Source organism: Canis lupus, chromosome 3 (genome assembly GCF_048164855.1).
Source record: "Canis lupus baileyi chromosome 3, mCanLup2.hap1, whole genome shotgun sequence".
Taxonomy (NCBI): domain Eukaryota; kingdom Metazoa; phylum Chordata; class Mammalia; order Carnivora; family Canidae; genus Canis; species Canis lupus.
Genome location: NC_132840.1, coordinates 84,334,749 through 84,350,440, shown reverse-complemented (window position 1 = coordinate 84,350,440; position 15,692 = coordinate 84,334,749). Strand labels below are relative to the sequence as shown.

At 42.9% G+C, this 15,692-nt stretch overlaps 1 protein-coding gene and 1 non-coding gene across 7 annotated transcripts in view; one reads left to right on the top strand and one right to left on the bottom strand.

Annotated features, from left to right (window-relative positions):
• The window catches only part of PRDM10 (PR/SET domain 10), a 96,244-nt gene that overhangs the window by 6,118 nt on the left and 74,434 nt on the right, over window positions 1-15,692 (top strand). The window lies entirely within an intron of this gene.
• On the bottom strand, window positions 7,369-7,475 carry LOC140631351 (U6 spliceosomal RNA). Its single transcript, XR_012028977.1, has one exon. It is a non-coding gene; the product is annotated as a U6 spliceosomal RNA (small nuclear RNA).

The following is a 15,692-nucleotide window of genomic DNA, read 5'->3' as shown; positions in this document are numbered from 1 at the left end:
GCTTTGGGCTCCCCACAGGGAGCCTGCTTCTCCCTCTGCCTGTGTCTCTGCCTCTCTCTGTGTGTCTCACATGAATAAATAAAATCTTAAAAAACAACAACCAAAAAAACCTCAAAGCACATACTGATTGCTGGCTCAGTACCTACCGATTTTGAACCTTCTGCTTCAGCCAAACAAATCTTCCCACTGTTCCTTCAGTATTCTGGAGTTTTCCTTCGTGCTTTCACACCTTACTTTCTCACACGGATTGTTTGTGTCATCCCTCCCCGCCCCCTTCTCCAGTTCTGTCCACCAAAATTCCATCCACCTTTTTTGAGCAGTTGGTTGGTAAACTTTTTTTTTTTTTTGTAAAGAACCAGGGAGTAAATATTTGTGGTTTTGTGGACCATATGGTCCCTGTTACAAGCACTCCTTCTCCCCTGTCATGTGAAAGCATGGCTGTGTTCCAGTTAAACTTTATTTATGGACTCCAAAACGTGATGTACTGTAACTTTCATGTGTTACGAAATACTCTTTTTTTGGAGTCTTTTCAACTATTTGAAAATGTAAAATAGCTCGCAGGCTATATCCAAAAACAGGTGCTGAGCCACCCTAGCGCTGTAGTTTGGCAAACCCTGTACTAGAGCAAGTTGAAAGCACACATTCTTCATTGAGGCCCCATTGACCGTCTTACTTGAAAGTGATCCCCTTTGTCTCTGGATGTCCTACAAAACAGGATTTCTGTACTGTTTTGTAATAATAGTGACATTGACCGATTGCTCCATTTGTATCATGTAGCAGTTATCTGGGCTTATTTCTTGGTTCCCAAATATGTTATAAATTCCTAGAAGTGATAGATACTTTTTAACCCCCTCATGTAGTGCAAGAAAGCCTTTTACTTGCTGGATTCTATAATGTTTGGAGGAAGAAAGGAGTGAAGGTAATCAAGATATTCAAGGTGATTTCTGAAGTCTTCTTTCCTTTTCTTCAAAATTTTTGTGTTTTGTGCGCAAATCTCTCCCATTTTCTTAGCATTGTTTGAAGATTTTGAGGCCAGTCTGTTGGGGGTTATTTTCAGGCTAATTACAAACCATGATTATAGGCAGCCTTATTATGTCCTTCTGAGAGCGGAATAGCTATAACACCTTTGGCTAATTGTTGCTTTGCATTTGACTAGACTTTTTAGTGTGTTTTCTAAGGCATCTGTTTCCATTTCATCCTTAATGTGCAACATTAACAGAAAAGTATTGTAACTACAGATGAAAAAAGAAGACAATTTTAGTGAATGATGTAAGAGTGGTGGGAGGGAAGGCTAGGAGCAAAGTGTGTGCATTCTCAATCCTAGGCAATGGTTTTTATATTTTTTTTTCTTTTTTAATATTTTATTTATTTGTTTGACACAGAGGTAGAGAGAGCAAGAAAGCACAAGCGAGGGAGCGGCAGGCAGAGGGAGAGGGTTCTCAACAGAGCAGGGAGCCGGACATGGGGTCTCCATCCCAGGACCCCGGGATCATGACCTGAGCTGGAGGCCAATGCCTAACTGACTGAGCTGAGCCATCCAGACATCCCTATTTTTTCCCTTAAGATTGTTTATTTATTTATTTATTTATTTATTTATTTATTTATTTATTGAGAGAGATAGAGAGAGGGAGAGAGAGAACACACAGTGGAGAGGGGGGAGAGGGAGAGGGAGAGGGAGAGGGAGAGAGAGAAGCAGACTCCCCGCTGAGCAGAAAGCCCCATGTGGGACTTGATTCCAGGACCCAGACACCATGACCTGAGCAAAAGGCAGATGCTTAACTGACTGAACCATCCAGGTGCCCTGACAATCGTGTGTATATTAATTAGATTTCAGTCATTTATGCATCTCTCTTGAAGTTGATTAATGAAATTATCCTGGATTTTAATTAAGTACTTCATACATTGATAAATATAAGGACCAACATACAACCAATTGGTATTGAGGACACTTGTTTATGTGACATGTAAGTTTTGTTGAGTACATGAAACCTGTTGAAGTGAGATATGATATAACCATGAAATGTTAATTCTAGAATTAAAACTAAATTATAGGGAGGCACCTGGGTGGTTCAGTCATTTAGCATCCAACTCTTGGTTTTAGTTCAGGTCATGATCTCCGGGTGGTGGGATCTAGCCCCCTTTGGGCTCTGTGCTCATCACTGAGTTTGCTTCAAATTCTTTCGCCCTCTCCTTTCCCCTCTGCCCCTCTCTGTTCACACTCTGTCTCTCTGTCTCTCTCGAATAAACAAACTCTTAAAAAACAACAGCCCCTCCCAGCCTCCAAATTATGGAGAGCCTGGCTGGCTCAATCAGTGGGACATGTGACTTTTGATCTTGGGGTTGTGGGTATGAGCCCCATGTTGGGGGTAGAGATTAACTGAAAAACAAAAAACAAAAAACAAAAAAAAACAGAATAAATTATATGCAACAGAAATTACACTTTGATGAACTTCATTTCATTAAAAATTTTTAAGAGCATTTATATTCATGCTTATTTATGAATTATATATGAGTTATCCCAAAATCTAGGTGTCTCATCAAAAAAAAAAAACCCGATATATTTTGGGGTGCATGGTAGCTCAGTCAGTAAAGTGTCCTGACTCCTGGTTTCGGCTCCGGTCATGATCTAAGGGTTGTGAGACAGCCCTGCATTGGGGTCTGCACTCAATGAGGTATGTGTTTGATATTCTCTCTCCCTCTCCCTCTGCTCCTTTCCTTGTGCTCATACACGCTCGCTCTCTCTCAAATAAATAAATAAATAAATAAAATCTTAAAAATGGTATCTTTTTATACATCATTAAAAAATATATCTTTTTGGGGTCCCTGGTTGGCTCAGTCAATGGAGCATATGACTTGATCTCAAGATTGTGGGTTTGAGCCTCATGTGTAGAGATTACTTAAAAAAAATTAAAAATCCTATGTTTTTTGGGATCCCTGGGTGGCGCAGCGGTTTGGCGCCTGCCTTTGGCCCAGGGCGCGATCCTGGAGACCCGGGATCGAATCCCACATCAGGCTCCCGGTGCATGGAGCCTGCTTCTCCCTCTGCCTGTGTCTCTGCCTCTCTCTCTCTCTGTGACTATCATAAATAAATAAAAATTAAAAAAAAAATCGTATGTTTTTTCAGATCTGTGGTTTTTCACCAGTTATAAATTATAGTAGATATGGGACACCTGGCTAGCTCAGTCTCTAGGGTATGTGACTCAATCTTGGGGTTGTGGGTTCGAGTCTCACATTGAGTGTAGAGATTGTTTAAAAAAAATCTTTGAAAAAAAATCTTTGAAAAGAACTCTTGGAGATATATTTTAAGTCTAACAAAAAAATGTGTAAAAGACCTTTACAAAAAATAATTTGAAGACTTTATTGAATGACTTTAAGTGAAACATAAATAAATGAAGAAGATACATTGGTTCAAGGATCAGAAGATTTGATACTGCAAAGTGGCAATTCTTTGGAAACAGACTTAGAGATTTAATGTAATCCCAACAAATTAATAAAAAGGCAAGCTGATACTAAAATTATCAGTAAATGCCCAAGAAAAGGCCAGCTACTCTTGAAAAAGTAGAAACAAATTGGAAAACATCTTTATTCGAGCTCAAGAAGAGCTGTAATAATTAGGACAATGTGGTATTGGCACCAGGATAGACTAATTGATCAATAGGATACCATGAGGTGTCCAGAAACAGATTCATATGTATTCAAAAACTTATGACCCAGGAAGCATGGCAGATGAAAGGCAAAACAATAAAGCTTTTAGAAGTTAATATTGGAGAAAGTATTCATGACCTCAGTATAGATCTTGAATATCGAATCTTAAATAAGATGTTACCTGCACTAATTAGATAATGGGCAGAAGTGTTGAGCAGGCATTTCAGAAAAGGAGCTATCCAGATGTCTAATAAATGCACAAGAAGCTGTTCAACCTTGTTAATAATCAAGGAAATGCAAATTACAACCACAGTGCCATATAACCATATACGTAAATCACAGTTAGCAATACCGAATCCTGAAGCTGTTGAGCAATAGGAACATTCCTACCTGGCTGATAGGAGTATAAAGTGGTATGACTACTTTGGAAAGCAGTTTGGAATTATCTAGAAAGTCAAAGATATGTGGACTCTAAAACCCAGCAGTTCCCCGGCTAGAGAAATGCATATATATGAGATAATCAGAAAACGTATTTGGAGTAATTAATTTTCCTGATATGAGTTGACTCAGTTAATATTTGAGGGCTACTATGTTCTCTTCTGTGCACAAAGGTAGCTTTTGTCTTGGTACAACAGTGAATTAATGTTATTTATATCTTCCCTCTGCTGAAAAATTTTTTTTTAATTTTTTATTTATTTATGATAGTCACACAGAGAGAGAGAGAGGCAGAGACACAGGCAGAGGGAGAAGCAGGCTCCATGCACCGGGAGCCTGACGTGGGATTCGATCCCGGGTCTCCAGGATCGTGCCCCGGGCCAAAGGCAGGCGCTAAACCGCTGCGCCACCCAGGGATCCCTCTGCTGAAAATTTTAATACAAAAATCTTTCATCCAGTCTGTTCTTCAGTTCCTAAAACAATGCTGGGCACAGACTAGGCATTTAATAAATATTATTATTTGATTTTTATAATGGGTACTCTTCACTATAGCTTTGTAGTTACCTCAACTAATCTGGTTTATGGACTAATTTGCACATTTAAAACTCCCTGTGGGTTTGGTAAATTATAACCTCCCTGGGTTCCTTTGAGATCAAGCCCAGCCTAGTGATTGCATCATCTGGTGGGAGGCCAAGGGGACAGAAGCAGATCCCAGCCAGGCTTGAGTTCTGGCAGTTTTGCGTAGGAGGAAGCTGTGCAGCAGAGAGGGAAATGACCAAACTCTGTAGTCAAAGGCGTCTGGGTTCAAATCCTACTTATGGAGCCCTATGACCTTAGACAGGTACACATTTTTGGTTGTTGTGGAGACTGAAATTGAGTATTTAAAAGCCATCTCACAATGCCTGGCATGTGATAGATGCTGAGTAAATGGCAAATAGCTACAATCATTACTATTCCACTGGTGTTTACTTAAGTAATATTATTTCCACAGTATACATTTTCATTAAGATGGACTATGATTATGCTGAGTTTTAAAATAAAAAAAACTGCATCCATTAGGGGATTCTAATTTTGTGGTCTCCGTTAACCACTTCACTGGATTTGCAAATGAATCCAACATGTTAGAGTCTGCATCTGAATGAAATGTGTTTGCAGAGTAGATATGGCTGAGATTTCTAAACAGCAGTGGGATGCCACGACCTTGTCTCTTCGTGGAGGAAAATGCTAATCACAGAGTTTTAAAATTCTGTCCATTTTAATTTGTTTTTTTTTTTGTCCATTTTAATTTGAAATATATATATTTTTTTCTAGTGAAATACGTCATGTGTCAGTTGAGAGAACGCTGGCTTATAGTTAAGAGATACTTATTCCCAAATGAATGGTTTAATAATGGAAATGTATTAAGTACCTTTTGTTTTTGTTTTTAATATTAAGTAGCTTTTGATTGGAAGTTAAGACTTTTCTGGGTAAGATATCTACATGATCTAATGCTTAGCCTGTGGTGATCATAACTTAAATAGTTATTAACATTTGTAATACACTCTATGCTACTGTACTCTATTGTAACAAACATCCCACTCTATATCTTAATGGTGAGCCTGTGACTTAGCTAAGACAGGTGATGTTATTTCACTTGTCAAGATAAGTAACTTTTTATTTGCCTTCACATTCAATATTTTTACACTGCTCTGTACTTAAGAAATGTCCTGGCTTGTAGAAGACAATTCTGGATGGTAGCCTCTTATAGTTAGTTTTATTAAGATGGAGAAGGTTGAAATTTGAAGAAGGTTGAATAGAGTATAAGTCTTAATTATGTGCCGGCAAGATAGGGTTTTTATTGAAGGCAATTAACTGCCTCCCTATGTCATCTGTCTGGGCTCACCATCTCGTTCATCAAATGCTTGTCTTTGACCATTCTGTGTTGCAAAATATTTAAATTTGCAAACAAAGGACTGAGGTTGAGGAATGAGAACTTGATAGTAAACAGCAGGTGAGACCCTCATTAACCTGCTGGGGGCTGGTGGTGTGCAGAAGTGAATTAGATATAAAAGGAATTACTTCAAACTAGTATCAATTTGCTTCTTAATCCTGGGTCAGCACAGTGGCTCAGCCTATTTGAACAAAAGGCTGCATAGTGTTTCAGGAATTGAGGTAGCTTGAACAGGTAGTTACACTGTTGTCTCTTGCACTAAACATGTAGTGTTAAATAAGGAAAATTGGGTTCTACAATAATTTCCTGTAATCAATTTTAATATTCTCTTTTTTTCCAGTTAAATCATTGAAGCCCTCGAATTTAAAGAAATAGCTTAGTATTTAAGATTATACCTCTTTACATCACCAAGTATTTTATCCTAACTACTTGGTATTGTGATTGTTGAGTCATTGTTACCACCCAGAACCATCTGTAAGAAAGGCTTTTCAGGCCTCCAGAACACCCACCTGCCAGTCCCCTACTTCGTTACTGCAATTGCTAATTCAACAAAAGAGCCTGAGATATTTGGGCCAGATAGCTTTCTGTGTCCAGGTGTGCCAGGGCCACGGCCAGTAGTATTTGTACCCCTGCCAGTTGTCTTGTGAAACAATGCCACCGTTCACAAAGGGAGCTGCGGCGATAAAGCCATTATCTGTAGTTGAAAAACAGGGGCACTCAGTGTTATTGGATGAGTCATTTGTATCAATCTTTCAGTCTTCAGATATTCCTCATAAATCCATATTTACATACAGTGCTTATTTCAAATATTCCTCATAAGTGGATGGAACAGATTAGCTTGTGAGCATGTGGCAAAGGGAAGCTGGAAAATCAAATACTCAGGAGAGTAATGGGGTTGGCAAGGAAGAGCACCTAAATTACAGAAGACCACTTACATTACCAATCACTTCAGCCTTTTCAGAATTCTGACATAAATGCCACAAACATATTAGGGAAGCTGGTAAGTTGTATCAGGTGTCAGGATTCTTGGTAAGTTTTTGTTTAGCAATAAAGTTTTTTTTTTTAAGGTGATGATTTTGAGCACTGAAAGTTTATGTATGAATGTCTATTAATATCACTAAGACCCAGTAAGAATTCAGAAGTCGGATCCTTGCTTATTAAAGGCAGGTCTTGGCCTCATTATCATTATATGAGGCCTCAGTCTCTCATATTACTTACTCCTCGAATGATTTTCCAGAAGGTGTTATTGCCATGATAGATTTTCCTTTCCTTTTTCGTCTGAGAGTTACTCAGATCTGGCTGACATCAGGATCACCTGTAGATATTTATTTATTTGTTTGTTTGTTTGTTTGTTTATTTAAAATAAGGAACCCTTCATGAATTTGCCTGTCATCCTTGTGCAGGGGCCATGCTCATCTTCTCTGTATCTTTCCAATTTTAGTACGTACGCTGCGGGAGGGAGCACCACCCGGGGATGTTTAAAAACAAAGATGCCCTCCCTTTCCCTCTACCTCTGCAGTTGATTGAATAAAAATTCTTAAGGTCGGGTAGCTCCTGGCCGGCTCAGTCGGTAGGGCATGCGATCCTTGGTCTTGGGGCCATGAGTTCAAGCCCCACGTTGGGTGTAGCGCTTACTTAAAAAAAAAAAATCTCAGCATAAGGCTCTGGAATTTGTCTTTTGGCCTAGCTCCCTAGGTGATTCTGATGAAACCAGTTCATGAACTTTGGAAATTGTAATTCTTTAACTTGAAGGCTTTTACAGGCTCATCGTGTTGGAGACTTTTCTCTCTGTTACTATGGCTTGAGCATGTCCTCAATTCCTCTTGAATCTGGAACTTTCTCAAGCTGTTTTTATATACATATGTATATGTGTGTATATAAAAATATATATAATATAATTATATAATAATATATAAATATTACACATATTCACACATATAAACTTTTTTTTTTAAGATTTTATTTATTTATGAGAGAGCATGCCCAAGTACTGGTGCATGCATGAGCGGGGTGAGGGAGGGGCAGAGGGAAAGGGAGAAACATACTTACCACTGAGCTTGGAGCTCAACTTGGGGCTTGATCCCAGGACCCCGGGATCATGACCTGAACTGATGCCAGATGCCCAACTGACTGAGCCACCCAGGCGCCCAAAAGTTCTTGGTGTTTATTGTCAAATGGCTCCCTAGAAGTTCTGCATTGATTGAAGTGTCCATCTTTTTTTTTTTTTAATGGCTTCATTAAGGTATCATTCATAATACCATTCAATTCACTCGTTTAAAGGGTACAGTTCAGGAGCTTTAGTACATTCTGTAGTAGAGTTCTGTAGCGGTCACCACAATCAGTTCTAGAATATTTTCATAACCCCCAGAAGAAACTCCACACCTCCTGGCCATCTCGTTCGTCTTCATTCCCCATCTCTATTCTGCTTCCTGTCTCCACTCATGTGCCATTCTGCATAGTTTACGTAAGTGAAATCACTCAACATGCAGTCCTTTTGCGACTAGCTCCTTTGAGCAGAGCACTGCGCCTGGTCGCAGCAGACATGCCGCACCACCGTGCCTCCCTTACTGGGGTCTACCCATTTCTGGTGTCCACAGGCTCTTCTGTTTTTGACAAGCAAAAGCTGAGAGGCCTGAGAAGCAGAGACGCCTGCAGAGAGTTAGGCAATCTCTTGGGCCTGGAGAGATAAAGATCAGAGTTGAAGGACTACAAAGGCTCTCAGTACTGGAGGCCCAACATCCCAGAAGCAAAGAAGACCCAGGGGGTGAGCCTGAGACCAGCAGTGGCTTTCCTCTTGAGGTATTTGCCGCTAAGCTGTGCCGGTCAAGAGGCTAACCAGCAAAAAGCAACCGAATGGAAGGGTGGGGATTATGGTAGCTTTACATCACTGGGGAGACCAAAGCTGCGATTCAGGCCCACCAAGTCTCCGAGGCAGCTTCTGGAAGGTCAGGCTGAGGAGCAGACCCAATGTGATAGTTTTCCAGAGGGAGTGAGCTCCAGGGGACTGAGTGCCCTGCCCTCCCTCGGCCTGCCAGGGGATTGGGGGATGGTGGAGGGAGATGGTGGTAGTTACTGGGGCTGTCAGGCCCCAGTGGTGTTCCATGCCTTGACCCACCAGAGTTTACTCTGGAACGTCCCTCATGTCGGGTGCTAATGGTTTGTGCCCTTTTCTGTAGGCCCATGATACACTCTGCCGCTTTGAGGCTTCCCCCTAAAATCGTGTGAGAGGAGAATAGAGAACTCCTGACAGATTCTCTTTGAAATCGCCTTCAGATTTTACCAGCCAACCAGCTGTTCTTTGTAAAAAGGAAAAGGCAGACATCAAGGTTTATCATTCTTCAGAACTCACACTGAGTGGTGGTTCCTTTTGAACTCTCAAGGATTTTAATGTAGAATTGTCGGTCTGAGACCCCCAACGAGACTCTTGGCCTTGGTTTTTCTTTTCTTTGAGGAAGGAGGAGGACTCGGTGCCCGGCGGGGAGTAGAAGGGCAAAGAGACATATAAATGGAGTGGGAAAAGGGTACCTTTCCAGATCTGCTTGAGCCACTTAGGTCCTTGCTTATTTTTGTCACCCTGTTTTCTTTTTTCTTTTTTGAAGTCATCCTGTTTCCTAATCTTTTTTTTTTCTTTCTTAAATCTTTTTTTCAGTTTTCTTCTGGTTACACAGTATTGTCTTTGATGATGGCCAGCAATGAATCAGAAAAGTTTCTTTAGGATGTTTTCTGCAATAGTGTTTAGTCTGTGATGCATCAGTCCTGTAATAGTAAAAGTGCTACTGATTCTGAAGTTTTTCTGCCATTGTCTGTTCACTTATACAGTTTCTTAAGTTTTTTTTTCAAAAGTTTTCTTCCAATGGCATAAAATTTTTCCTGGAGGGGTGCCTGGCTTGTTCAGTGGGTAGAGCATGTGACTCTTGATCTCAGGGTCATGAGCTCAAGCCCCATGTTGGGTGTGGAGCCTACTTAAAATAAATAAACAAATAAAACAAATTTTTTTTTATATGGAGTTTTTCTGCAATCTCGAAATTTCGTTGTTTGCTTCACTGTTAGCACTCATGACACATGTTAAATATGATTGGCATTGGTAGAAATACCTAGAGGACTCTATTATCACTTTCTCATTTTTTATCTTTACCCTCAGACTTGTCTGTTTAGATGGAAATATTCCAAATCCATAACAGCTTAATGAAAAACACTTTAAATTTGGAACCTAGTCAAAGGCTTATTGTGATTATTTTTTAAAGTTGTCTAAAGCTTTTGTTATTTTATTTTATTTTATTTTATTTTATTTTATTTTATTTTTATTTATTTATTCAGAGAGAGAGAGACATAGGTAGAGGGAGGAGCTGGCTCCCTGCAGGGAGCCCAATGTGGGACTCAAACCCAGGATCCCAGGATCACGCCCTGAGCTGAAGGCAGATGCTCAACCATTAGGCCACCCAGGGGTCCCTCAGAAGCTCTTATGAAAGTCTCATTTCCCTGATGGTTTACTCTCTCAGCAACCTTTGGTTCCTCAGGCCTATTTTCCCTAATTAAAATTGTATTTATATTACTTCATTGTGGAATTAAAAATAATATTTTGGTCCTATGACTCTGCCCTCACTCGGGGTTTCCAGTACTCTTAGCTGGGGGCAGAGGGGCCCGACGGGATAGGGTGCAGTGCTGGCACGGGCTGGGGTGGTGTTCAGGCTGGGCAGACCCACGCCTGGGCAGGTTATGTCTGCTCCCTCTCTGGCATTTCCTGCTCTGGGAAACGGAGCGCAGTGTTGCATTAGCCTCCGCAGGGTTGGGGTGAAGAGCAAAGCAACAGGTCTGTCAGGAGACTTGGAACACCGTGCTAGGCAAGGTGATAGTATTGTTATTTTAAACGTCTCATTTTTAGTTTTTTCTCGGTGTTACTAGAGTGAAATATTAAAATTGAGAAACTTACGTGACGATTATTTAGGCTTCCTCTTCTTGGCAAGACTGGGGAGTTTGTGCTGAAATTTCTAGAATTCTGTTATTCATCCCTTGCTACTTACGCCACCAGTTCCTGTTCATCTTTAAGAACAGAGTCTAGTAGCCTTTTTGTCTTTTCTTTTGAGTTCTAACACCGTTTTGTCCAGAGATCGGTTAAATGTAAAATTTCTACTTGCCGTTCCAAATGAGTGGGCACAGTAGAAACCCTTCATTTTCATTTCACTTGGCCTAATTTTGTAGCTTTCAAATTTAATATTGCATCTCAGTCGTGTAGTGGTTAGCAGCTGTTCAGAGCACTCCTTTATGATTCTGTGCTATTGTTTTCGGAATTATGAAGGTACTTGTTTTAAAGATTTTATTTATTTATTTTGAAAGAGAGAAAGTAAGAGCGTGCACGCATGTGTGACAGCAGGGGCAGGCAGAGGGAGAGAGAGAATCTCAAGCATACTCCATGCCCAGTGCTGAGCCTGATGGGGGGGGGGTGTCAATCTTACAACCCTGAGATCATGACCTGAGCCCAAATCAAGAGTTGGTTGCTTAAATGACTGAACCACCCAGGTGTCCCGAAGATACAGGTTTTAAGCAACTCCCCTGGTTTGTTGTGACACTAAATTAATTAACAGATTGCTAAGTGTGAATTGCTTAGACCAGTGACTAGCACATGGAAGGCACTCAGTACGTGTTAGCTGTCCACATATCCTGTCCCTGTGATTGGCCCCATGCACTGGCTCATCCCTCAGCCGTGTCCCAGGGCACAGTGCCAGAACCAGAGGGCTGTGGTTAACGGTAGATGCTCATGCAGCTGGTGGGATGGGTGTTTCCCAAGGCTTTCATTAAAAAGAATGGTGTAAAACCCAAGATCAATCAGGTCAGGAGTCAGAGATCCAGGAAATAAATCCAGAATCAGAGCCTGGGAGTTTGTGAGCTAGGAAACTAGGAGGCGGGGGGGGGGGGGGGGGGGGGGGGGGAAGGAACAGTTGAAATAGATCCAGAGGGTGGCTTGTGCTGACTGGGCCTTTGACAGGAAAGTCAACTGCCTTTGTATCCCCTCACCTGGCCATCCTGCTCCTCCTAAAATGAAAGTCTTTGGAGTTTCCTCATGTTGGGGAAGTATTTATATGGAAGTGAAAAGAATGAGCCTGAGGTTTGATAGGACATTGGCAATAAGGGCAATCCCTGCTGGGGCGCCCGGGTGGCTCAGTCGGTTAAGTGGCCGTCTTCGGCTTGCCTTTGGCCCTCATGATCCCGAAGTCCTGGTGAGATAGAATGGTGGTGAGGTCCAGAGCCCATGGCCAAGAAAGCATTTTTTATTAAAGCGTGAGGATAGGACCTGTGGGCGGAAAGAGAGGCTGCCCTGGGGTTGTGAGGAATGGCTGATTATATACTATGGGGATGGAGGAGGTAAGGACGAGGGGAGGGTGTCCTAAAGGACTTTCATCTGCTGAAGGAGACCCTTAGGACCCTGGAGGCCTGCTTGTTTTCGAGCTAAGGTTGTTTTTCCTTCTAGCAAGCGTGACTAACACTGAGATAGTTGGAAGTTTCCTGGAGGAATGTCACACACCCCACCCAGGAGTGGGGGCAAGGGGGGGCAGGTTGTGGGGTGTCCTCTTATGCTTTGTCATCAGCTAGCCTTCTGCTCCCTCATCGCTGAGATCGAGCCGGGAGTCTGCTTCTCCCTCTTCCCCCTTCTCCTGTTCTCACTCGCTCTCTCTCAAATCTCAAGTAAATAAAATATAAAAATCTTAAAAAAAGAAAAAAAGCAATTGCTGCTATTTATTATTCACCTACCGTGCGCCAGACACTTGGGCAGGTGCCGTGTGTGGTCGCTACCCTGCTCCGAGGAGCGCAGAGCTGACTGGCTGTCAGGGGTTCCAGAAAGGTCAGCGCCTGGACCGGGCCGGCAGGGTTGCCCTGGCCACCGCGGGAGCGCGGGTGCAGTCTGGCTGGGCGGGGGACAGGCGGGGCAGGCTTCACTGGCCATGGGAGGACTGGGGCCTGAGTGACCCTGGGTTTTCTTCACGGTCTCGAGGGAAAAAGGTACCAGTGAAGTCCCACGTCCAGCACGGCAGAGCCCGCGTGACTGCTGCAGGCATCGTCCAGGGCGTATTTTTATTTCTGTTTGTTTCTGTGGTAAAGCACACCTGGAGTAGAACCCGCCCCCGAGCGGCTCGCGGGGTGGTGCAGCCAGGCCTGAGGTTCCCGCAGCCCTCCCGGTCGGGTCAGCGCTGGGCCAGGCCTGTGCTCGGCCTGCGTGGGGCCGCCTGCTAGCGGGCCTCGTCCGGGCCCTTTGTGCTGATGGCACCGCGCCTCGTGTTTCTAAGGTTCATCCACCTCGTGGCTTCGGTCAGAATTTCCTTCCCTTTTAAAGCCGAGTCAGGTTTCCCTCTGTGTAGACCCCACTGCGTCTCGCCCGTGTCCCCGGCACCCGTGGCATTCCGCAGAGCAGTGTTCTGGGCCTGGATCAGGCTCCCGATTGTTCTCTGAAGGCCACTTTACTTAGTAGTCGGAGAAGGGGGAGCCCCCCGCCCCCGCCTCTGCTCCCCCTACCCCGACTGTAACTGTTTCTCTTATCTCAGAAAATCCTTAATCTCATGTTCTGCTTTCACTTCTGATTCTCACCTATTCCCTCAGAACGAGAAGGTTCTTTCCTTCTCCCTGACATTCTTCTCGCCTTCTCCACCCCACTTCCCTGCCTACTTTGCTGGTTTGGGTATTTCTTGCTCAGACATCCCCCCTGCTCTGTTTACGCCTTTGCCTTCCTGCCTCCTCTCCTCGGGCTCACGGCTCACGTTCTCTCCGGAATACTCTTGTTTTCTGCTTCCTCAGGGCTTTTCTCTTTTCTTTCTTTCAGGCCTCCCTTACTCCCTTCTCTCCTTCCTCTAGTTAATTTCTTCTTACTGTACCATTTTTGATTTATGGCTCACAATTTGCCCTAATTATCATTTCTTTCATTTAACATCTGAGCTGCTCACCATTGTCTAGTATTCTAAGCATTTTGCAAATATTAGCTCACTTGATCCTCTTTACACTGTACGAAGCACATCCCACTGTCATCCCATTCCATGTTATACCTGGTGACGCTGAGCCACAGAGAGGTTCGGTAGGTAATTTGTACAAGGTCCCCCGTTAGTGAAGCCACAGGGGCCAGGATTGGAAACCGCAGGTCTGGCGCCAGCTTTTGGGCCGAACCTTCACTGCCTGAATGCAGTTCCCTAGCTCAAGGGCAGTGGGGTGTAGTAGTTCAAGGTTGAGTTAAACAAAAAAATGCTTGTCCTGCCAAGTTCTAAATGTTTTTTTTAATTTATTTTTTAAGAAACTATTTTTTAAAGATTTTATTTTATATATTTTAAAGATTTTATTTATTCATGAGAGACACAGAGAGAGAGGCAGAGACATAGTCAGAGGAAGAAGCAGGCTCCATGCAGGGAGTCTGACGTGGGGCTTGATCCTGGGTCTCCAGGATCACGCCCTGGGCCAAAGGCAGGTGTTAAACCGCTGAGCTACCCAGGCTGCCCTAAAGATTTTATTTGAGAGAGAGAGAGAGAGAGAGAGAGAGAGAGAAAGGAGGAGGAGGAGGAGGGGAAGGGGAAGGGAAAGGAGAAGGAGAGAGGGGCACAAGCAGGGGGAGCAGCAGGGGGAGTGGGGAGGGAGAAGGATCTGCAGAGCGGGGAGCCCAGTGTGAGGCTCAATCCCAAGACCCTGGGATCATGACCTGAGCAGAAGGCAGACGCTTAACCAACTAAGTCCCCCAGGCGCCCCACTCTAAAAATGTTTAGAAACCAGTGCTTATATCCAGAAGTCCCAGGGGTAGCCGGTGCACAGGGTCCAAGAGCACCTGGCTCTGCGGGGCCCCAGACAGACGGGTTCCACAGCTGGCTGCTGACAAAACCCAAAGGCAGAGAATCAAGTGGTGGGGAACTAAAAAGAATTTATTTCAGGGAAGACCTTGGGCTAGCATCTCAAAGACTGTCTCCAAAGTGCTGAAAATAGTTCAGGTTTAATTAAATAAGGGAAATGTGGGGCAAAGGTGGGTGGGTACATGCAGGTGGGCAAGTGAAGGTCAGGTCTAATCATTGCCTGGGGTCAGTCCCATGGGGTCCTGCTGGCCCAGGGCAGATCTCATGGCTTGTGGGGGGGTTCCGGTTGCCATCACAGGGTGCTGTGCCCACAGGGGTCTTCGCCTGGCCCAGGAGACTTGCTGGAAAGAACCCAATTAGAAAGTTTAAGGTCACAATGGAGACAGCCAAAGTCGTTTTTCATCATCTTATATCTTCACAGGAGTCTTTATTTACCTTTTATCTAATACTCCTTAAATCTATGTTTCTTTTCAATTCCATGATTAAAAAAAAATCGTTTAATCTTATAGTTTAAGGACTGAAAAGATATATAGAATTGAATTGTAGATATAGATGATAGATGTAAAACTGAAAAGCAGTTTGATGAAGTTATTTTATAAAGAGGCAACCGATTTTCCTTAATATATTCGGTTTTGTTTTCTAGCTTTGTTTAATCACTGACCTCCGACATCCTAACAGATGGTTCCGTACGTTTTTATTTCAGCCAAGTTTATTTTATTTCAATTAAATTACTAGTAAATAAACTTTTTTTATTATCCCAAGAATCAAAATAGAGTGGGTAACATAACTATTTCATTGTATTTTTTAAGTTTTTTTTTTTAAAGATTTTATTTATTCATGAGAGACACAGAGAGAGAGAGAGAGAG